We start from the raw sequence: 18205 nt of genomic DNA, 5'->3' as shown, positions 1-18205 counted from the left end.
GCTGAGAGAAAAAGAAAAGGGGCAATCCTCAGTAGGAGATTAAATATGAAAAAAAAAATCTGAAGAGCAGGTATTCCATGTGTTGAAGGGCATCAACAAGGGAACAGGTGTCCAAAGGCATGTGCTTGGTTGGAATTCCTGAGAGCCAGAAAAAAAATATCAGGTATTTCAAAGCTTTGATACCATTTCCATTTTGAAGGAAGGCAGGCAGTTAGTGTACAAAGATGGTTATCCACTTGTAAATTTCAAAAGGGACTATCACAAAGCAATAGCCAGAATAATCACTGAAAACTAAACACTGGAAATGAGAAGGCATGAGCCTTTTTAAGAAAACATATGGTTCAGGTATTTCAGCCTAAGAAATAAAATGGGCAGTGTAGCGGTCTCCCTGGCATGCATATTCAGCAGTTCGTTTGCATGAACCAATAGGGAGCTGTTGGGAGGCGGAGCTAGATAGAAGTGGGGCTGTAGCAGAGAGTGAGAGATAGCATTTTGAGAGCAGAGAGGAGGGGAGATTTGAAGGGAAAAGGTAGATACTTTGGGTTTTGAGACAGAGAGAGAGTTTAAGGAGCTTTGAACAAAAGGCATAGTCAGAGTGTTATCTGTATTACTTAAGATAGAAGAGGTCAAAGGAAAATACTGAATGCTTTGTATAACTTTAAGAAGTGCTTAAGGACTATTCCTGAAACAACTTGTAACCAATAAACCTGTTTTTATTCCAAAGTTTAAGTACTGAATGGACCTCAGTCTTTCATAGGAAACATAGTTGGTAAAGAGATCAACTGGTGGCAGCGTAGTAAAAGACGTGTTGGGATACTCACATGAGCTCTTTGTTTGGTGAAACGAGCAGGGGTCACGTGGGGAAACATCACATCAATTCTAGTTTCTGTAAAAGTGCTTATAGATGCTTAATGGGCCAGCCTTGATAGGACGTTTAGTATTGTCAATTAAGTGGGCAAATACAGCCTAGATTACATTTTTGTGTTATAGAAATATCAGCTCAGTGTGTCCAGGATCTGCATTGCTCCTATACTGAAGTTCTGGACAGTCTCATCCACATTTTGCTGAAGCGTAGATATCGGTTGTAGCACCCAAGTGCTATTGCCTTTAGTTATAATACACGGTTGCGCTGTGGGCTAAACCGCAGAAGCCTGTGCTGCAGGGTCAGAAGACCAGCAGTCCTAAGATCGAATCCACGCAACGGAGTGAGCTCCTATCGCTTGTCCCAGCTCCCGCCAACCTAGTGGTTCGAAAGCATGCAAATGCAAGTAGATCAATAGGGACCACCTCGGTGGGAAGGTAACAGCATTCTATGTCTAAGTCGCACTGGCCATGTGACCATGGAAGATTGTCTTCAGACAAAACGATGGCTCTATGGCTTGGAAACGGGGATGAGCACCGCCCCCTAGAGTTGAACACGACTGGACAAAAATTGTCAAGGGGAACCTTTACCTTTACCTATAGTACTTTTAAGCCTGTGGCAGGTCTATTCAACATGAATTTTCCCAATCCTTTAAAAAAGCCAAATAAGAATATCATATATTCTGGGAATATATTCCATGTTAACTCAAGAGAATTAACATTGTTCTTTGTTCTGAATCCTCAAGTGACCATTTATATTATGGTGCTATAGTTGCTCTTTCTGTCATGCAAAATGAAGGTTAACACATCAATGAGGTATCTTCTTATAGCACTTAAACAATTGATGCATTTACTGTAAATTAAACAACTGGACTGTCCAACAAAACAAAATCTGTATAGTTCTAGGGTGGTTGCACTGAATTCTCTCAGCACAATTACATCACACCTTTGGTCCATGTACTAATGAACATGTACTCCCTATAATTACTTTTTCTACACCCCTCCATCAAAGATACAAGTAAATAACATCTTCCTTTACCGTATAATTTTCATGATTTTTATAGTTGGAAAAGCTGGTGTATAAACAGTTCATGAATAATGAGTTGCCACACTTATAGCGGTGTCTATGGCAGTTGGACATCTTGTTTACTTTGTCTGAAGAAATGACCTCTACACTTTGTGGTATGGGGCAATTTTTCTCTCTGTTTATGTAAAACAGAGTCTTCCTTTTATCCCTTTCTCTCTCTGATGGACTTGTATATAAATAGCTGTGTGTGCAGCAGAATCTAACCCAGAAGCCTTGAGCAAAGTCAGCAGCAGCAGAACTGTTTGAGCCCGAGTTAGAAACCACATGGAGCTTAATCATTAATCACCAGTCTTTAATTAACAGCTCTGAGCTTTGAACAAAAGGCACTTACCGCAAGGCTGCTGAGCCACCCTGAACCACTTTGGTGTGTTTTCATTTGGAGGACCCAGTGGCCTTCAGAAGAGGAGCTGATGGTGCAGCTCGCCATTGGGTCAAGGGTCACAATATTAAGGAAGAGCAGATGTTTGTGGCCTTTTCTGGCCTGGCAGCTGTTTCAAGCTGACTCAACATGTACAGGGCTGCTAGATCTCCAAAGCAGGAAGAATCCCCGGCTCATCAATGGCTGCGGCATCAATGAGAACAGGAATCCAGAGTATCTGCAGGCCCTTACTACCTTTGCACAGGTGAGGTTTAAAGGAGAGAGGAAGAAACTTCCTTTAATTCTGTGGCATCTGACAGGGAAAATCCTCAGAGTAAGATAAGCAGAATATCATTCCCCTAAACCTGACAGATTTTTTTAATCACAGAACTGTCCAGCAAAGAAGGAAACTGGACAACATGCTCTTAGGTTTGTTTACTCAGTCCACTATAATCCGTGAGGCTTACTCCACTGTCAAGATTTTAGATTGTAGCCAGGGCTTAACTTTTAAAGTAGGAGGCTTTTACACTACCTCAGAGTTCTGCCCTGTCTTCAAAGCTCTTAATTTGAATCCCAAATTTATGAGTTGATTTTAGTTTACTGGAATTCATTTTATTATCTCTCAGAAATGGGTTTCAGCACTGCAAAACTGGCTCTAGAGCTGAGCCCAGACACAGAATTGAGACATTTTTATTTATATGTTTTTAAAAAGCAAGAACAGTAACAAAAAAATTAGTAACTATTCAACCCCCCCCCCAAATATATATATTTCCCCATCTTCCTCCTTTTTCTCCATGTCAATACCAAATAAGACAGGACTAAAATTAATGGGGAAAGCAGCAATTAGCAAATTAGGTTAGCAGCGTGTTGCAGTATGCCATGGCTGCCAGGTGTGAGGGGTTCTGGCAGTATATTTATTAGTGGCTGTCAGAAAAGTGACATTTTGATGAATGGAGCTGGGTAATCAGCACCCTCCGACAGTGAGCACTTCGAGGCCTCAAACATGCTAAACTGCAAAATCAAACCTTTTTCTAACCCCCTATACAAAAATAATAGAAGACTAAAAAATAAAACAAAACCCTGCAAGGGAAATATATTTTTCCGTCAGGTATTAATAGTGATGAAGGTGATAAAAGAGAGGGAGGGGGGGAGAGAGAGAAGGAAAAATGCAGTTTGATGTCAAAAAATTTCTGGTGCATTGAGCTTTCTCTTTCTTTTTTCCAAGATAAGTTACATAGCTTAAAGATTTTTGGGAAAAAGATTCTTATTTGGTAATTGGTGAATGTACCTTGGTTTGCCCAGATCATCATAATGTGCCATTAAGTCAATTCTGACTTATGGTGATCCTTTTCAGGCTTCTCTAGGTAGAGAGTACTAGAAGTGGTTTACCATTCCTTTTTTCCGGGGTCATCCTGGGACTGTGCAGCTTGCCCAAGGCCACACAGGTTGGCTCTACTCACAGGAGGCACAGTGGGGAATTGAACTCCCAACCTCTGGTTCCACAGCCAGATACCTAAACCACTTAGCTATCCAGCCAGCTTTTGCCCAGATTAGAAACCTGTTAGTTCCACCTCTCTACACAAATACTTGATGTCACTTTTTCCCACTATTGACTTCCCAAATTAATACTTTTTGCCCTACCATAGTACTTACCTCAATATTCCATTCCATTGAGACAGACATGAGCCTCTTTCTTTAGAAGTCTGCGAATGTTGATTTCACAATTATTTTCATTCAATTATTGAAACAAAAAGAACAATATTTTGAGGTTATATTATTTATAAGAGTTTTCCATTTTCTTTCTTTCTTTCTTTCATTTGGTATGTAGTACCTGAGCCCAATTCTTTTTAAAAAAATACTGATTACAATACACATTCTTCCAAGATAAAATAAAAGAAGCAAAATTGACAGAATCCTGGTGTATGCGTGGCGAATCAATAGCTTCGCTGTCAGAAAAGTTCCCTTAGGAGAAGTTTATATGACATGCTTGACTGAAGAGTCTGCCAAATGTCTATGACCAGGGTGCTGCTAAAAGCTAATTATTGGTGGACCCAACTTTGAGCTATAACCAATCCAGATATCTGAGCTGGGAGAGTAGAAGTATCTGTGCAAAATGTTATATTTATAACTCTTACTGTTTCAGAGATATTTGGGGATGATCAAACAAACTTTTGAGCATTTCATAGGCTATGGTGAACAGTGGGGGAATTATGCTTGTTCTTTTGCTAAAGTAAGTGCACTTATGTCAGTGTTTGTTTGTTTTTACATATGAGTGTTTTATCAGCCAGGTGGGAGGCCAAGATCCCAATGTTGTCTCTTTCTACACAGGAAACACTGCTAAAAGATGTAATAATGCAATCCACAGTATCAAGAGTTCATACACCTGCTCATCTTCCTGTGTGGTGTATGCTATCTTTTGCCAGCAATATCTCAACAGCATTTCATGTAGGACACAATGTAAATGAATATGTGGACATGGATGTGATATTAGAAACAATTGAATTGAATTGAACATTTCAGTCTTTGTTAAGTTATTCTCAAATCCACAGTAGTTGAGATGTTTAGGGGGAGGTTGCAGCCTTGCTCTCCTGTGTAGCTTTTTTCATGTGAGCAGTGAAGAGTCAGAAGAGGAGATGTTCCTGCTCACATTCAGACTCTAGATGCAAACAAGAATACTAGAAAACCTAGAGCTTACATGTGGGCTGGACTCTTCTTTTCACACACACTGCTGCTTTTGTGAGCAAAATGATATGAGATTTGGCAGTGGAGTGGCCTATCAATTGTAACCATAACAATGGTTACAAATTAGAGAATGGCCAAACAGGGGGACTGTCTCTGATCTAAACAGGTGGCTATCCTTGACTGAAAGGCTTGCTTGCTTTATTTATTGATTGATTGTGTCATGGTGATGGGATATGTAGTCAGAGGAATGTAAGATGGAGTCAGAGAGGATCTGTGTGAAAATGATTTGAGGGACATTGGAATGTGCTTTTCTAAGTGCCATGAGAGTGTTTTCCCGAAGACCGTTACAGCCTGGTTCGAGATAGTGATGAAGGCCAAATTGAGAGGCCCGTGGAAGACTCAACATTCCGAGCGAATTGGAGAAGAGATAAACAACACCTGGACTCTCATGGGAATAAGAGGAGGAAGGTGGTACAGCCTTTTGAGGCTAATTGGATAACAGCCAGAATTCTCAAGAAGAAGGGAGGAGTTAGAGAGTGTAGAAAAATGGACGATGGGTTATGTGAAAGGATCTGAATACTGAATGGAGATTCGAGTGTTGTTCTAATCTGGATTTGAGAAGAGGTAAGTAAGGAGAAAGAAGGATGTGGGGCTAGCCCGCTATAGCCCACCTTAGTTAGCTTAGTAGTTTTATTATTTTAAATGAGAAATAGTTACTTTATTTAACTGCAATGATCTTTGAATATGTTCGTGATGCTAAAGCTTGTGCAATATAAACTGAATGAAACTCTATTTTTCTAATAAAAATTAATTATAAAAATTCTACAAAAGGACTGGTCTCTTGAATAGCAGGGTCTGCCTAAATCCAGGAGGTGGAGAGGGCCACAACTTAGCTATCTTTTAAGAGTCCTACCTAACTGAGCTTTAGTGAGTTCTAAGGAATCACAAAGCCCATGTGTCTGTACTTGCCAAAGTACTGGTTAAGTGTAAAGTGTTCCTTTTTAAGTCAGACTTGTTCAAAGGGCTTACGCTATGGACTGCTGAGGTCCTGGGACTTGCCCCAGTGCAAAGGCGGTAGGTAGGTGGCCTATCAAACTCTCTGACCGAGTGCACCTGTCCCTTTAGAGGGTCCGGTGCACCACAGATTGATTGATTTGATTTGATTTGTATACCTCCCTATTTGTTCAAAGTACTATTCTGGGTGGTTTACAACATGATAAAACAAAACCAAACAAGAACAATAGGTATATAAATGAAACTAATCAGATAAGTAAAACAGGATATTACAAAAGGTGCAATTCCCAGAGGGCGAAATATGAGGCCTCAAATCAGGCAAGGTTGCAATGAAAATCCTCTCTGAAAAGCAACATTTTTAGAAGCATTCTAAACATTAGGAACTAAGGGGCTGGGCGCAGATCCATTGGAAGCTGATTCCAAAGTGTTGGTACCACAGTGGAGAAGGCCCTCTTCTCGTGCAATATTTCCTGGCTTCCTTCAGTGTGGTCACCCAGAGAAACATTGCTTGTGATGATCTGGTGGCGAGTAGATGACCTCGGGAAACATCATTCCCACAATTACCGTGTTGGTACTAAAGAAAAGAGCTGAGCAAGAATAGATCAAGAGAATCAACTCTGTCTCTCCTGGCTGAAACAAAGACACGTATTTAATTTTAAAAAGCTCATTATTAATAACTTTTATAATTATTATAAATCAAGTTATAGTATTATTATTTTTAATTTATTATATATATTAATTAATCAATCTGTAATACTGTCTTATTCTGTCCAGCATAAATGATTTTTCCAGATGGACCATGGGACCATACAAATGTTTTTTTTTCCTTCAGAGAAACACTCTCTCTGGAAAGCAGAATGCATTGCCTTAAGACCTCAAGGGGTACTTGACTTGTGTATCTGATATAACACTAGATGATCTAATCTGATCATATTGCCAGGATGTTTATGATAAGCAGCCATTTGAAATGTCACACCCAGTGTTAGAGTTATCGTTTCTTGCATCTTATTCCATTCTTTCCCATTTTTATAACCAGAACCAGTGTATCTATAAAGTTGTGGCTTCAATAATATACTCCATGCATGTGTAGAACCAAGCTATGTCCATGAAAGCTCATGCCAAATAAAACTTACACATCTCAAAAGTGCCACAATTTTTTTTTGTTTTAACCTCAAATCAGTTATTTTGAGATACCGAAAATTAATTAATCTGAATAATGACTGATGCACATAGTTGTGTATCATATATACTTCAATATCTCATTTACCTTGAAAGTATTATAAGGGTCACCATAAGTTGGTTCCGATGTTGTGGTACATAATGTAACATAACATACCATGTCACCTAGTGGCAGCCGTTTTGTTAGGCTATCTGAAATGTCTCCGTGCTATATATAAGAACTATAATTTTAAGAAGTGGTCCTCTCTTTCTTTCCCCATTTCTTTTTCCTTCTGTGTCATGCTTTTTAGACTGGACGAATTCTGTCTTTTGCCTTTTGCTTGAAAATTACAGTAAAGATTAAAAAGCTGTACATTGGGCATTGGGTGGGAGGTTCTTCATGCTCTACGAGATCCCCCTAACTACATAGTACAGTTTTTGTTTTGGAGATATTTCTTATCATATAGATTTTCAGACTACTCATCTGTGGCATTCTCATGTTGCCATTTGTACAAGCTGGATAGGGCTGGCACAATAATTAGAGTGAGACAACCCCCCACTCAGACAGCAGATACTACAGGCAGCACTGGAAGCTATTCCTCCTGAGTTTTATAGCCATTGCAGTCTGTTGAGTGACAGAGGCCTCTGTTGCCCACACAGTATCTACTTCTCCCCTTAATGAGCTTGTGGTCTTCAGGTGAATCATATAGAAGACATTATCTTGTCACCAGTTTTGAAGTAATATGTAGCTACCAGTCCAGACAATGCATATATGTAGATAGTGAGCATGTAGACATCAACTTGTCTTTGACTTCAGATAGCAAAATGTCTTAGGTGGCCCTGAATAGACACAAATGGTTTGCTTTCTGGTTGGAACTGATCTCCATCTCCATCTTCTATTTTTGAGTTCCTCTAAGTGGCAAGCTATGTTGTCTAGAGGAAGCTAGAAATATGAGATGATTTGAATTGCAGCCTACATCCTTCTTCTACAGTACTGAAAACTGGGCAAGGGAAGGCTTTCTGGCATTGAAGATGCCTATTAAAGAAACCCTCTCTGGAAGCATCTAGTTGAACAGTGGGGTTCTGGTGGATGTCCCAGTATTTCATTTATGGAAGCATTTCCAAGAGTATTGTTTTGCTTTAGCCTTTTGATTCAAGGCAGACACATGGTGAGACCCTCTTCAGCAAGAGGACTTGCTAGAACAGCACCATACCATCAGCAGCACCTGTCATTGGCTTCCTAGTGCCAAAGCACTTATATTAGAATGCTACATTTTTGGTTACATATTTCAAGCCATTGTTCTATCACCTTTCATACCAATTTGGTTTCTACTGCAGAAGTAGCTTACATGCTGGACTTTTCAGGAACTGAATATGAATGGCTAGGCAGGTAACGTGGCCTGAAAAGTACAGAGGATCAATGCAGTAAACCCTATGCATAAAACTGAATACAGAGAATTACAGCAGGAGACATGATATTTTTAGGGATTGGGAGAGATATGGCCACCTTTTAAAGCAATATATAGCTACTTTGTTAGGTGACTGGGGAGATGCAGCAGAAGTTATCCTGCCTTGATCACTATATTTATTCATTTATTTCTATTTCTTCCCTCATCTTCTACAGCTGGAAAAGCTCTCTGGGTGGCTTATACTGTATATGAATACTATAGAAAAAGAGATATTTCTTGCCATCTTCTTTATTAGCTCCAAAGGCACAATGCAAAAGGAAAATGGGATGAGGAAGGCAAAGGAAAACAAAACTTAGTATAAATGTGATAAGATTCTGTAACCTCATGGAATAGCTGCTGAGTGACTGGTTGGGGAGAGTAAAAGCCCAGGAAAGCTCCCATCTCAAGAGAGCTAATGCTGCCCCTACTTTCCTCCTTTCCAGCTTCCTCAATGTGTTGTGATGACATCTGAGAAGACACAAAGCTCAAAGCTGCAGAAGACAAAAAGCTGACAGTGACTTTGCTTTCTTCCTCCCCAGCAGCTTTCATTTTGTTCCCATTCCACATAACTTCTGTCTGATTGTCATTTTTGGTATTAGAGACCTGAGAGAAAGGAGCAGGGAAAGACCCCCCCCCTTAAAAATGCACATAGAGAGCTAAATTACATATCTAGTTGAGCTTAAAAACATGTTTAGACTGCAACTTTCAGGGTTCTGGAAGTTGTAGTCTGAAAAAGTACATTTCCAAGCTTTCACATCTACCTCCTTACCTGCAGTGTTAGCTCATTTTGCGTCAGTCCTGTTGTTTCAGATGCCAACTTTCCTTCCTTTAGACCTGGGCCTGCCGAGTTGTGATTGGTGCCATCTTCTGAGTAGTAGATCACAACTCTGTCTCAGCTCCATGATCTATGTTGCCCATACATCCTTAGAGTGAGAGAGTACTCCGATGATGCATTACACCAATACATCATGGACACAGAGTTTGCTCTGGTGATATATGAGTGCCCTGAGAACGCATTTCTCAAATGGCAGTATTGTTCAGGGACAAAGCCTAGCCAAGGAGTAGATTCAATTTAATTACAGCGCAAGTGGCATTCCAATCTGAGGAGGCACTTTGGCATCAGAATGTTGGCATCCTAAAGAAATATAGGCTGCTGTTCCCTGTGCCATTGAGTTACATCCCAATGTGCCACATTTATTTATTTTTAAAGTCATTTTTCCCCAAGAAGGATATGAGGAAAAGAAGCACCATTTCAGCAGCTATTCAGAGCAAAACTCTGCCTCTTCTGGGAACACATTTTTGGGAGGAAAAAGTCACATGCAGTGCTATAGAGCGAATATCAGCCACTTGACTTGTTGCGGGGTCAGGGAGAGGACTAGTTAGTAATTTTTGTGGGAAGCACTCTGGCCAGAATCCTTACTGTTTGTGTAAGATTTGTGTAACTTGCTGTAGTTAATTGAGGCCAAAAGACAAGATGCTTGGGCATATTTTAGTTGTGAAATCAGGTGTATGACAAGGCACATGACTCAGATGTGCCTGGTATTCCATCAGTTAGCCACAGTGACCTTGGCAAGTTGCATAAATGCCTGTAGGTCTGTGTGTAATTTCTTTCTTATGAACTTGGGAAGAATCTTATATGCAGACACAGATCTCATGTTAAACTTGTTTGCTCTTGCTTCTACAAGCCCACAAACAAGACATGAGGCAACATCACTTTCCAATAGCAGGTAGTTGCTTACCATGTAAACACAACATTGAGTTAGATAGACCTTAAGTTTGGGTATTAACCTTTTTGAAAGAAATGCCCCCTTTGAGCCATTGAGGAAATTATCATTGCCCCCTCCTCGTGGAGGTGGCGTGGCGGCACTACGGTGGCAGTGTGGGGAGGGGCGCAATGATAACTTCATTAATGGTGGCGGTGGTGCGGTGGCTCCATTGCCCCCATATCACCCCCTTCTGTTCCTTCACGCTGCACTGCCCCTTTCATTCCATCACCCCCCTGAAAAATGAAATCGCCCCCTAGGGGGCGATAACGCCTAGGTTAAGAACGACTGAGTTACATTTTCAACACTGCAATCAATAAAAATAATAGATTATATTCTAAAAATGGTAATGGATTAAACGGTTCCATTCCATGCTACATTTTCTTCTGGACGATGAGTTGTGACAAACTCACCAGGTATATGGGTTTACCAAAACATGTATAATAATTTGAATTATATGTGCATAGATTTTATACAGACCTTTCTGTTCTTCTCTTACTATTTCCATTCTGTCCTTCTGGTTCAGGAGAGATTTCTCAGAGGTTGCTTATTAAACCACTTCATGATATTGGCAGGATCCATTTCCATTGGAACTGTACATCCTGATGTACATTGCTCAGCTTCCTACTTGCTAATATAAGAGGTTTCTTCTCTCTCTCTCTCTCTCTCTCTCTCTCTCTCTCTCTCTCTGGTTTTGTTTCATTGAGTAATGTAGCTTTAATTTTGATGAAAAATGCTCTTTGAATTTTGTCCTCCCTTGTCTCCTGGCTAAATAAGTCACATGGTTTTCTAAGTTTTTTAATCTGACAGTTGCTGTCTTAGTACTATATCGTAGATGTGCATACAGTTTGTGCCCAGTCTCCATAAAAAACAGCATTAGGGATGTGAAACAGTGACCAAACATGTAAGAAAAACAGTTTGAGCCATTAGTTGTTTCATGTAGTGTATCATAGCTTTTATTGCAATCATTGCTGCAATTTATTAATGATGGAGCTTCTGATCAATTTAGCCTGCCTTGAATTCATAAAGTTTGAAAAGTATTTTATGTTGTATTGATTCCTCCAGCATTTCTGATCTTGCCCATAATTGCAATTCCAAGTTAGAGGCTTGCCACACAGTCTGTTTAGTCTCCTGTTTGGAGCGCTTAAAGACAACAATCAGACAAAGTCTTTGCTATAGTGCGTTAGCCCACCCAGAGCATTACTACCCACCCCTTTTCTGGTGTGGGTAGGATCATTTTGGTTGAGGTTGGTTCCAGCATATGTCATTACTGGAACCAATATGTTCCATCACTGGAGGTACATAATATGTTCCATTACTGGAACATATGTTGGAACCAATCTAAAGCAAGCTTTCCTCTTTTAATTTGCTGATATCATGAAGTGGCTTAATAAGCAAATACAAGATATTGGCAAATTAATCACCTCACCTGCTTGACTATATGTAGACGATCATTGATGCTCTACATAAATATACTGCATATATGTATGTATTTTCTTTGGCTCACCTTAAAGAGCCAGTCGAGAAACTGCTTGCATTTTAATCCATGGCAATAGCTTCAGCTGCAGGCCATTTCTCAATTAACCCTTTGAGAGTAGGCAAATATTTTTTTAAATAATTGATGCAAAACATTGATGCAAAAAAAATGGGGCTGAGGATAAAGTGCCAAATATATATATTTGTCTCTCTCTCTCTCTCTCTCTCTCTCTCTCTCTCTCTGTGTGTGTGTGTGTGTGTGTGTATGTGTATGTGTGTATCTTGCTAATGTTTTGCGATTTTCCCTGCTGTTTGCTGAGCTGGAGAAATGATTAATTTGCCAATATCCTGAAGTGGCTTGCTTATTAAGCCACTTCATGCTATTGGCAGGATCCATTTCCATCGGAACTGTCATGCTTGTTTCCATTGTTCTAATCAAGCCCAACTGTTCCCAAGCAGTCCACTCTAGCTTGTTCCTGGTGCTAGTGTAGTTGTACCCTCAAATTACAGTGCTTCTTAAAGTGGAGAGTAACAATATGTTCATGTCTTTTTTCATGATCAATTAATGTTGCATGTGTTTCTTTCTTCTCCAGGGATCTACAGACTAAGATGCTCTAGCAGTATTTTCTAAAAAGAGGAGAAAAAACCCTGCTCTTCTGCAGCTTCATCTCCTTAAACATTAAAAATGTTTATTGTCTTGGACAATTATGTATATTTTATTTTTATATATTTTAATGTATATTTTTATTTCTCCAACACTCCTTTTCCTCATGCTGGATATTTATTAATACTTCAATGGTAAGTGTCAGGTACACAAAGAGTTTTCTTTCTACCCCCTATCCAATACAGCAGCAAGGAGCTTACTAAAAGCAATAAGTAAGTCTTGTGGATGTACCACATGGTTAAGTCATTAGACTCCAGTTTTGCAAGAGATGCACAGAAAACCTTATTTTCTGGCTTTTGTGTGACCTGAACTGTAGGTTCCACCAGCAATGAACTCAATCACTGTTCTCTCCTAGGCCATTATTAAACCTTGGCTCTAACCATCCAAGAAATTAATCTCTCATGCCCAACCTCTCCCAGTTCCTACTGTGCTCTGCAGCAGCTGTGCACCACCTTTGATCCTTACGTCTGCATGACTTCATCCATAAACTTGCATATCTTGCTGTGAGTACTGAATCTCTTCTTGTAGTATTTTGCAAAGAAGAGCCACAGGAATGCAAAGTTTTACATGTTCCTGTCCCATTTTTAGTCTTACTTGATGTAATGTTTTTTAAATGGGGCTAAGGATAAGTGCCAAGTTTTAGGCTGGTCCTCCCCCCCCCCATACAGATAAAAACTCACACAATGCAAAAAAGAATGAAAGAAGTTCAGTTGTTCTCTCTTTTTTAAGTCTAGAAGACCAGGGGTGTTGGCAGGTCTTTGGATCTGAGTCCTAAGTCCAAGTCCAAATCTTTAGTACCAAGTCCCAAGTCTTAAATCAGAGCCCCTATTAAAAGAAGCTTTTTTCCCCCTCCAATGAGTCCAAGTCAGTGAAAGAAAACACAAAAAACTGAGTTGAGTCACTGGTGCAAATGAAGTCTGACTTGACAATGAGTCACTCAACTTGAGTCCCCATCTCTGAAGAAGAACAAAAATTTCTAATGAAATGTGTTGCTTGGATATAATTCCCATCAACTCTGTCCATCACAGCCAGCAATGAAGAATAATGGAGAATGCAGTCTAGTAACATCTAGAGGGCTACATGTTCTCACCCCCATTTTAAAACAGGGGAACATTTGACAGATGTGGGACAGTGATTCACTCATGCTATCAGTCATGCTGAAACAGTAGCTTCATTAGGCTCCTCCCTCAACAATCTTGTAGCAGCAACCATCCCAACAAGTGAAGTGTAGAGGAGAAATGTAGGAGGTAGGATCATGGCATCAGCCCTAATTTAAAAACAAAACAAAACACAAAGTTCTACTGGGATTGTCTCCATGATGATGTTTTCCAGCTAAATGTCATAAAACTAGCGTCAGAATTTGCCTTTTCTGTCTTCCTCCTATGTCCCCTTTTGTCTTTTATTCAGTCTTCTGGATTGATAGCCCAAAGCTTGTTTTTACCTATTATACATATGTCCCTACTTGAGCTCCAAACTGTATTGTTTTCTTCCACACCTAGCACTGCAGGTAGTTGTGGCTAGTTAACCAGATGCTGTGGGGGGGTATGTCCGACACATTGCTCAAAAGCCTCCATTAGCCTTGTGCAATTGCACTGTTTTACCCAATTTTTACCCAAAGCCAATTTCACTCTCAGTCCCATTAGTAAGAAAATTATCTAGAATTATGAGAGTATTATGTTAGCAACGCAGGCACATTGCTTAACTTTTTTGTATGTTCACGAATTTTCCCACCATGCATAAAATTCTCCTTTAATTACTTCTTGAGAAACTGGAACCAGTTGGTAAACTCTGCTGCTTAAGGACAACTTTTATTGCCAAGCATGCATTACCAAAGGCTGATTGTTAGCATGGAGCACCTGCTTGCTCCCCTGGTAGCTACAGCCAATGGGGGTGGGGGAGGTAATTTATTAATGATCAAGTCACAAGTAGTAATGAAAACAATAGGAATGGCTTCAGGAAGCTCTGCCAGGGGCAGGAGTGCAGGTGCTGTGTGCCCTAAACAGGAACGTCGGCATTTTTACAAAGCTAGTTTGTAGGCTTTTCTTCCTTCCATTCTGCTTTGTCCACGCTCTCTTCCCTACTCCAAATGTTTTGCCTGCACAAAGAGGCTCAGCATTCTTGCTTGGGGTGATAAAATAGCTGTCACCTGGAGAATGGAGAAAAAGCACAAAAGGAAAAAAAACAGCTTTAAAAATATGCAGACCAACAGGAGGGGGAAAAGGAAGGCTAAATCTCTGTTGAAAGCAATGATTGGTAATGAGGCCATTGAACTGGTGTAGATAAGAATGGAAATGATGAAAGAGTGATTGTTGCTTTGGTCTCTCTATGAGATTTGGGGGTGTCTAAATTCTCATGTATGTTCTCCCATGTATTTATCAATGGCAGATTCCTTTTGTGAAATTTGCAGCCAAGTCTGCCATCACCCCCTTCATGGATTGCTGCTTTGTCGTGGCGAAGGGGCTTGAGTAATTCAGAGATGCTATGGGCTATGCTGTGCAAGGACACCCAAGACGGACAGGTCATAGTGGAGAGTTCTGATTAAATGCGATCCACCTGGAGCAGGAACTGGCAAGCCACTCCAGTATCTTTGCCAAGAAAACTGCACGGACAGAAACAGAAGGCTAAAAGATATGATGCTGGAAGATGAGCACCTCAGGTTGGAAGGTGTCCAACATGCTACTGAGGAAGAGCTATATACAGTGGTAACTTGCAAGATGATTGCCGCGCAAAATGAAGAATCCGCATGACGACAAGGTTTTGCAATCACCATCGTGCTTCGCAAAACAGTGTTTCCTATGGGTGATTTTCACTGGACGATGTTTCGGACCCTGCTTCGCAAGATTTTTTTTTCCGGGACCGATGCTTCACAAGATGACAATTTTAACAGCTGGTTAGCGGCTTCGCAAAATGGCTTCCCTATGGGTGATTTTGCAAAAACCATGACTATTTTCCCCATTGGAACACATTAAACAGATTTCAATGCATTCCAGTGGGGAAACGCTTTTCGCAAGACGATGTTTTCGCTAAAAATCGATTTCAATGGAACAGATTAACATTGTCTTGTGGGGCTCCACTGTATATAAAAAAATCCCAAATGAAGCATCAACCAAATTCATGGTTCATTCAGGGAAAAAATGGTGAATTCATACTTTGTAGATTTCCATGAACCATGATGAATTGCCATTTTGGTGGTTCATGCACATCTCTATTCCTAATGCTACCAAACAAAATGCACTCTGAAAGTACTCTGCCTTTTCTTTCTTGATGGATTTTCTGTGGTAAGAAAAATACCTGGAGGAAGCTCTGGGAAAACATTGCAAATTTACAAATGAAAGATGACTCCTTCTGGAACTCCAATAAAATTCTGGGAATGAGGCAGAATAAAATCCTCACTTGGATGCATGCAGGCAAACTGTAGAATATAGTAAAGGTAAAGGTTCCCCTTGACATTTTGTCCAGTCATGTCCGACTCTAGGGGGCAGTGCTCATTTCCGTTTCCAACCCACAGAGCTAGCGAAGACAATCTTAAAGTGGAAGTTTTGCCCAAATGCCCAAATCTTGTTTTTTAGCATGGTAAATCACATTAGAGAAAACCTATTGAATGAATGGGAATTGGGTGACTCAACTTCTTTGTAAGATCCATTGATTCAAAACAGTGTCTGAGTGTGACTAACTTCAGTATAATAAATTGTTTTTAGAGAATAATGGAACTTATAAAGAAGTTAATTCAATGGATCTACCCTGGTTCAATTTACTACATTAAGCAACAGGATTTTGTCTGATAAGAAAGAGCAAAAAAGTTGTGAAAACTTGCAACTGACAATATAGCAAGCAAGAAAAAAAATCTAAGGATCACATGAAGGAACAATATATATATATATTTTAAAATGTTTGTCACTAATAATGTTATTTTAAAAATGTAATTTGGTTATACAGTGGTGCCTTGCAAGACAAATGCCTCACTGGACAAAAAACTCGCAAGACGAATGGTTTTGGGAATGGGACGATGACTCACAAGACAAATGTTCCTATGGCCCTGCTTCGCAAGACGCATGTTGTCCATTTTTTGTTCCTGCCTCATGTTTGCTGATTTTTAAATGTTTCCCTATGATGTTTAAAAAGTTAACGTTTTTTGATTGAAATTATGTATGACTTTAAAGAGCATTATAGTATTATAACATTATAGTAATATAGAATCATAGAATCAGAATAAATGAGTTGGAAGGGACCTATAAAGCTATGGAGTCCAACCCCCTGCTCAGTGCAGGAATCCAAATCAGGGCAGATCTCACAGATGGTTATCTAATTTTCTCTTGAATGCCTACAACATTGGAGTGCTCACCATCTCCAAAGGTAATTGGTTTCATCATTATACTGCTCTAACAATTAAGAGGGTTTTTTCTCCTGATGTTTGGCCTAAATTTGGCTTCTTATAGCTTGAGCCCATTATTATGTGTTTTGCACTCTGGGATAATTAAGAACAGATCCTGCCCTTCCTCTGTATGACTACCTTTGAAGTATCTGAAACGTGCTATTGTATCTCCCCTCAGTCTTCTTTTCTCAAGGCTAAACATACTCAGTTCTTTTAGTCTTTCCTCATAGAGCTTGGTTTCCAGTCCCCTGATCATCCTTGTTGCTCTGATCTGAACTTGTGCCAATTTCTCAGCATTCTTCTTACAGTCCCCAGAACTGAACACAGGTCTAAACAGTGCCAAATAGAGAAAACTAGTAACTCATGATATTTGGAGACTATACTTTGGTTAATGGTCTATTTTAATTGTATTTTAATCATTTTATCTTTTATTGTATTTTAATTGAATTTAATTGTTGTAAGCCGCCCAGAGACCTTTGGGTAGAGTGGGCGGCATATAAGTTAAATAAATAAATAAATAAATAAATAAATAAATAAATAAATAAATAAATAAATAATGCAACCTCAAGTAGCATTTGTCTTTTTTTGCAACAACATCACACTGTTGCCTCATATTCAACTTGTGATTTACAACAATTACAAGATCCTTCTTGCTCATATTACTAAGCCAAGTAGCCCCCATCTTGAAACTGTGTATTTGGTTCACCCCCCCCCCAGGTGCAGAACTTTGTATTTATCCCTATTAAATTTCATTCTGTTGTTTTCAGCCCAGTACTCAAGCCTATCAAGACCTTTTTGAGTTTTGCCCCTGTATGTTGTACTAATTTGATTATGCAATATGGACTCCCCTGTGCATATTGGCCCTCTGCAACATGTCCGCCCCCCCAAAGCTCAGTTCTGATGGAGTAAGCATACAAAAACCTTCGTATGTTCTGTGGTTCAAATTTGTATTTACCCTCCAGCATCCTGAACAGTAATGGGGTTTCCCACCTTTTTCTTCTCTGGATTAATGCTGGTGCAAAACTGTCTTTCAGGACTCTGACTTGCTTCCTCAGAGCACAATTAATAAAGCCACTGAAACAGAGAAATAGGATCCCTCTAGAACTACTCAGATTAGTGTGTGTGTATATATGTGTGAATTTTCATCCAGAGAGCCAGCTGGAGTAGCTGTGTTGTGGATAAATGCAATGATGAATGGTGGGTCAGAGAAGGAGCAGGCTGATTTCGCTCCAAGCTTGACCCTGTCTCAGGTCTGATGTTTGAAATGACAGGTGCATTAAAAAGTTATTTGTTTGGGATGGAGGGGGAAGGGGAGTTGCTTG

General features: G+C 39.8%; 2 long non-coding RNA genes across 6 annotated transcripts in view; both read left to right on the top strand.

The window, feature by feature from the left end:
- The window catches only part of LOC140706528 (uncharacterized), a 52959-nt gene that overhangs the window by 19830 nt on the left and 14924 nt on the right, over nt 1-18205 (top strand). The gene's annotated exons all lie outside the window — the stretch shown is intronic.
- Nucleotides 1844-17440, top strand: LOC140706527 (uncharacterized). 3 transcript variants are annotated; one of them, XR_012086183.2, is made up of 3 exons: nt 1891-2571; nt 4450-12645; nt 14897-17440. It is a non-coding gene; the product is annotated as an uncharacterized LOC140706527 (long non-coding RNA). The 3 variants fall into 3 exon arrangements; XR_013545041.1 differs by having other exon boundaries at nt 4450-13014; XR_012086182.2 differs by having other exon boundaries at nt 1844-2571; nt 4450-17440.

Source organism: Pogona vitticeps, chromosome 4 (assembly GCF_051106095.1).
Source record: "Pogona vitticeps strain Pit_001003342236 chromosome 4, PviZW2.1, whole genome shotgun sequence".
NCBI lineage: Eukaryota > Metazoa > Chordata > Lepidosauria > Squamata > Agamidae > Pogona > Pogona vitticeps.
The sequence above is the reverse complement of the archived record's forward strand: the minus strand, read 5'-3'. Positions and strand labels throughout refer to the sequence as shown.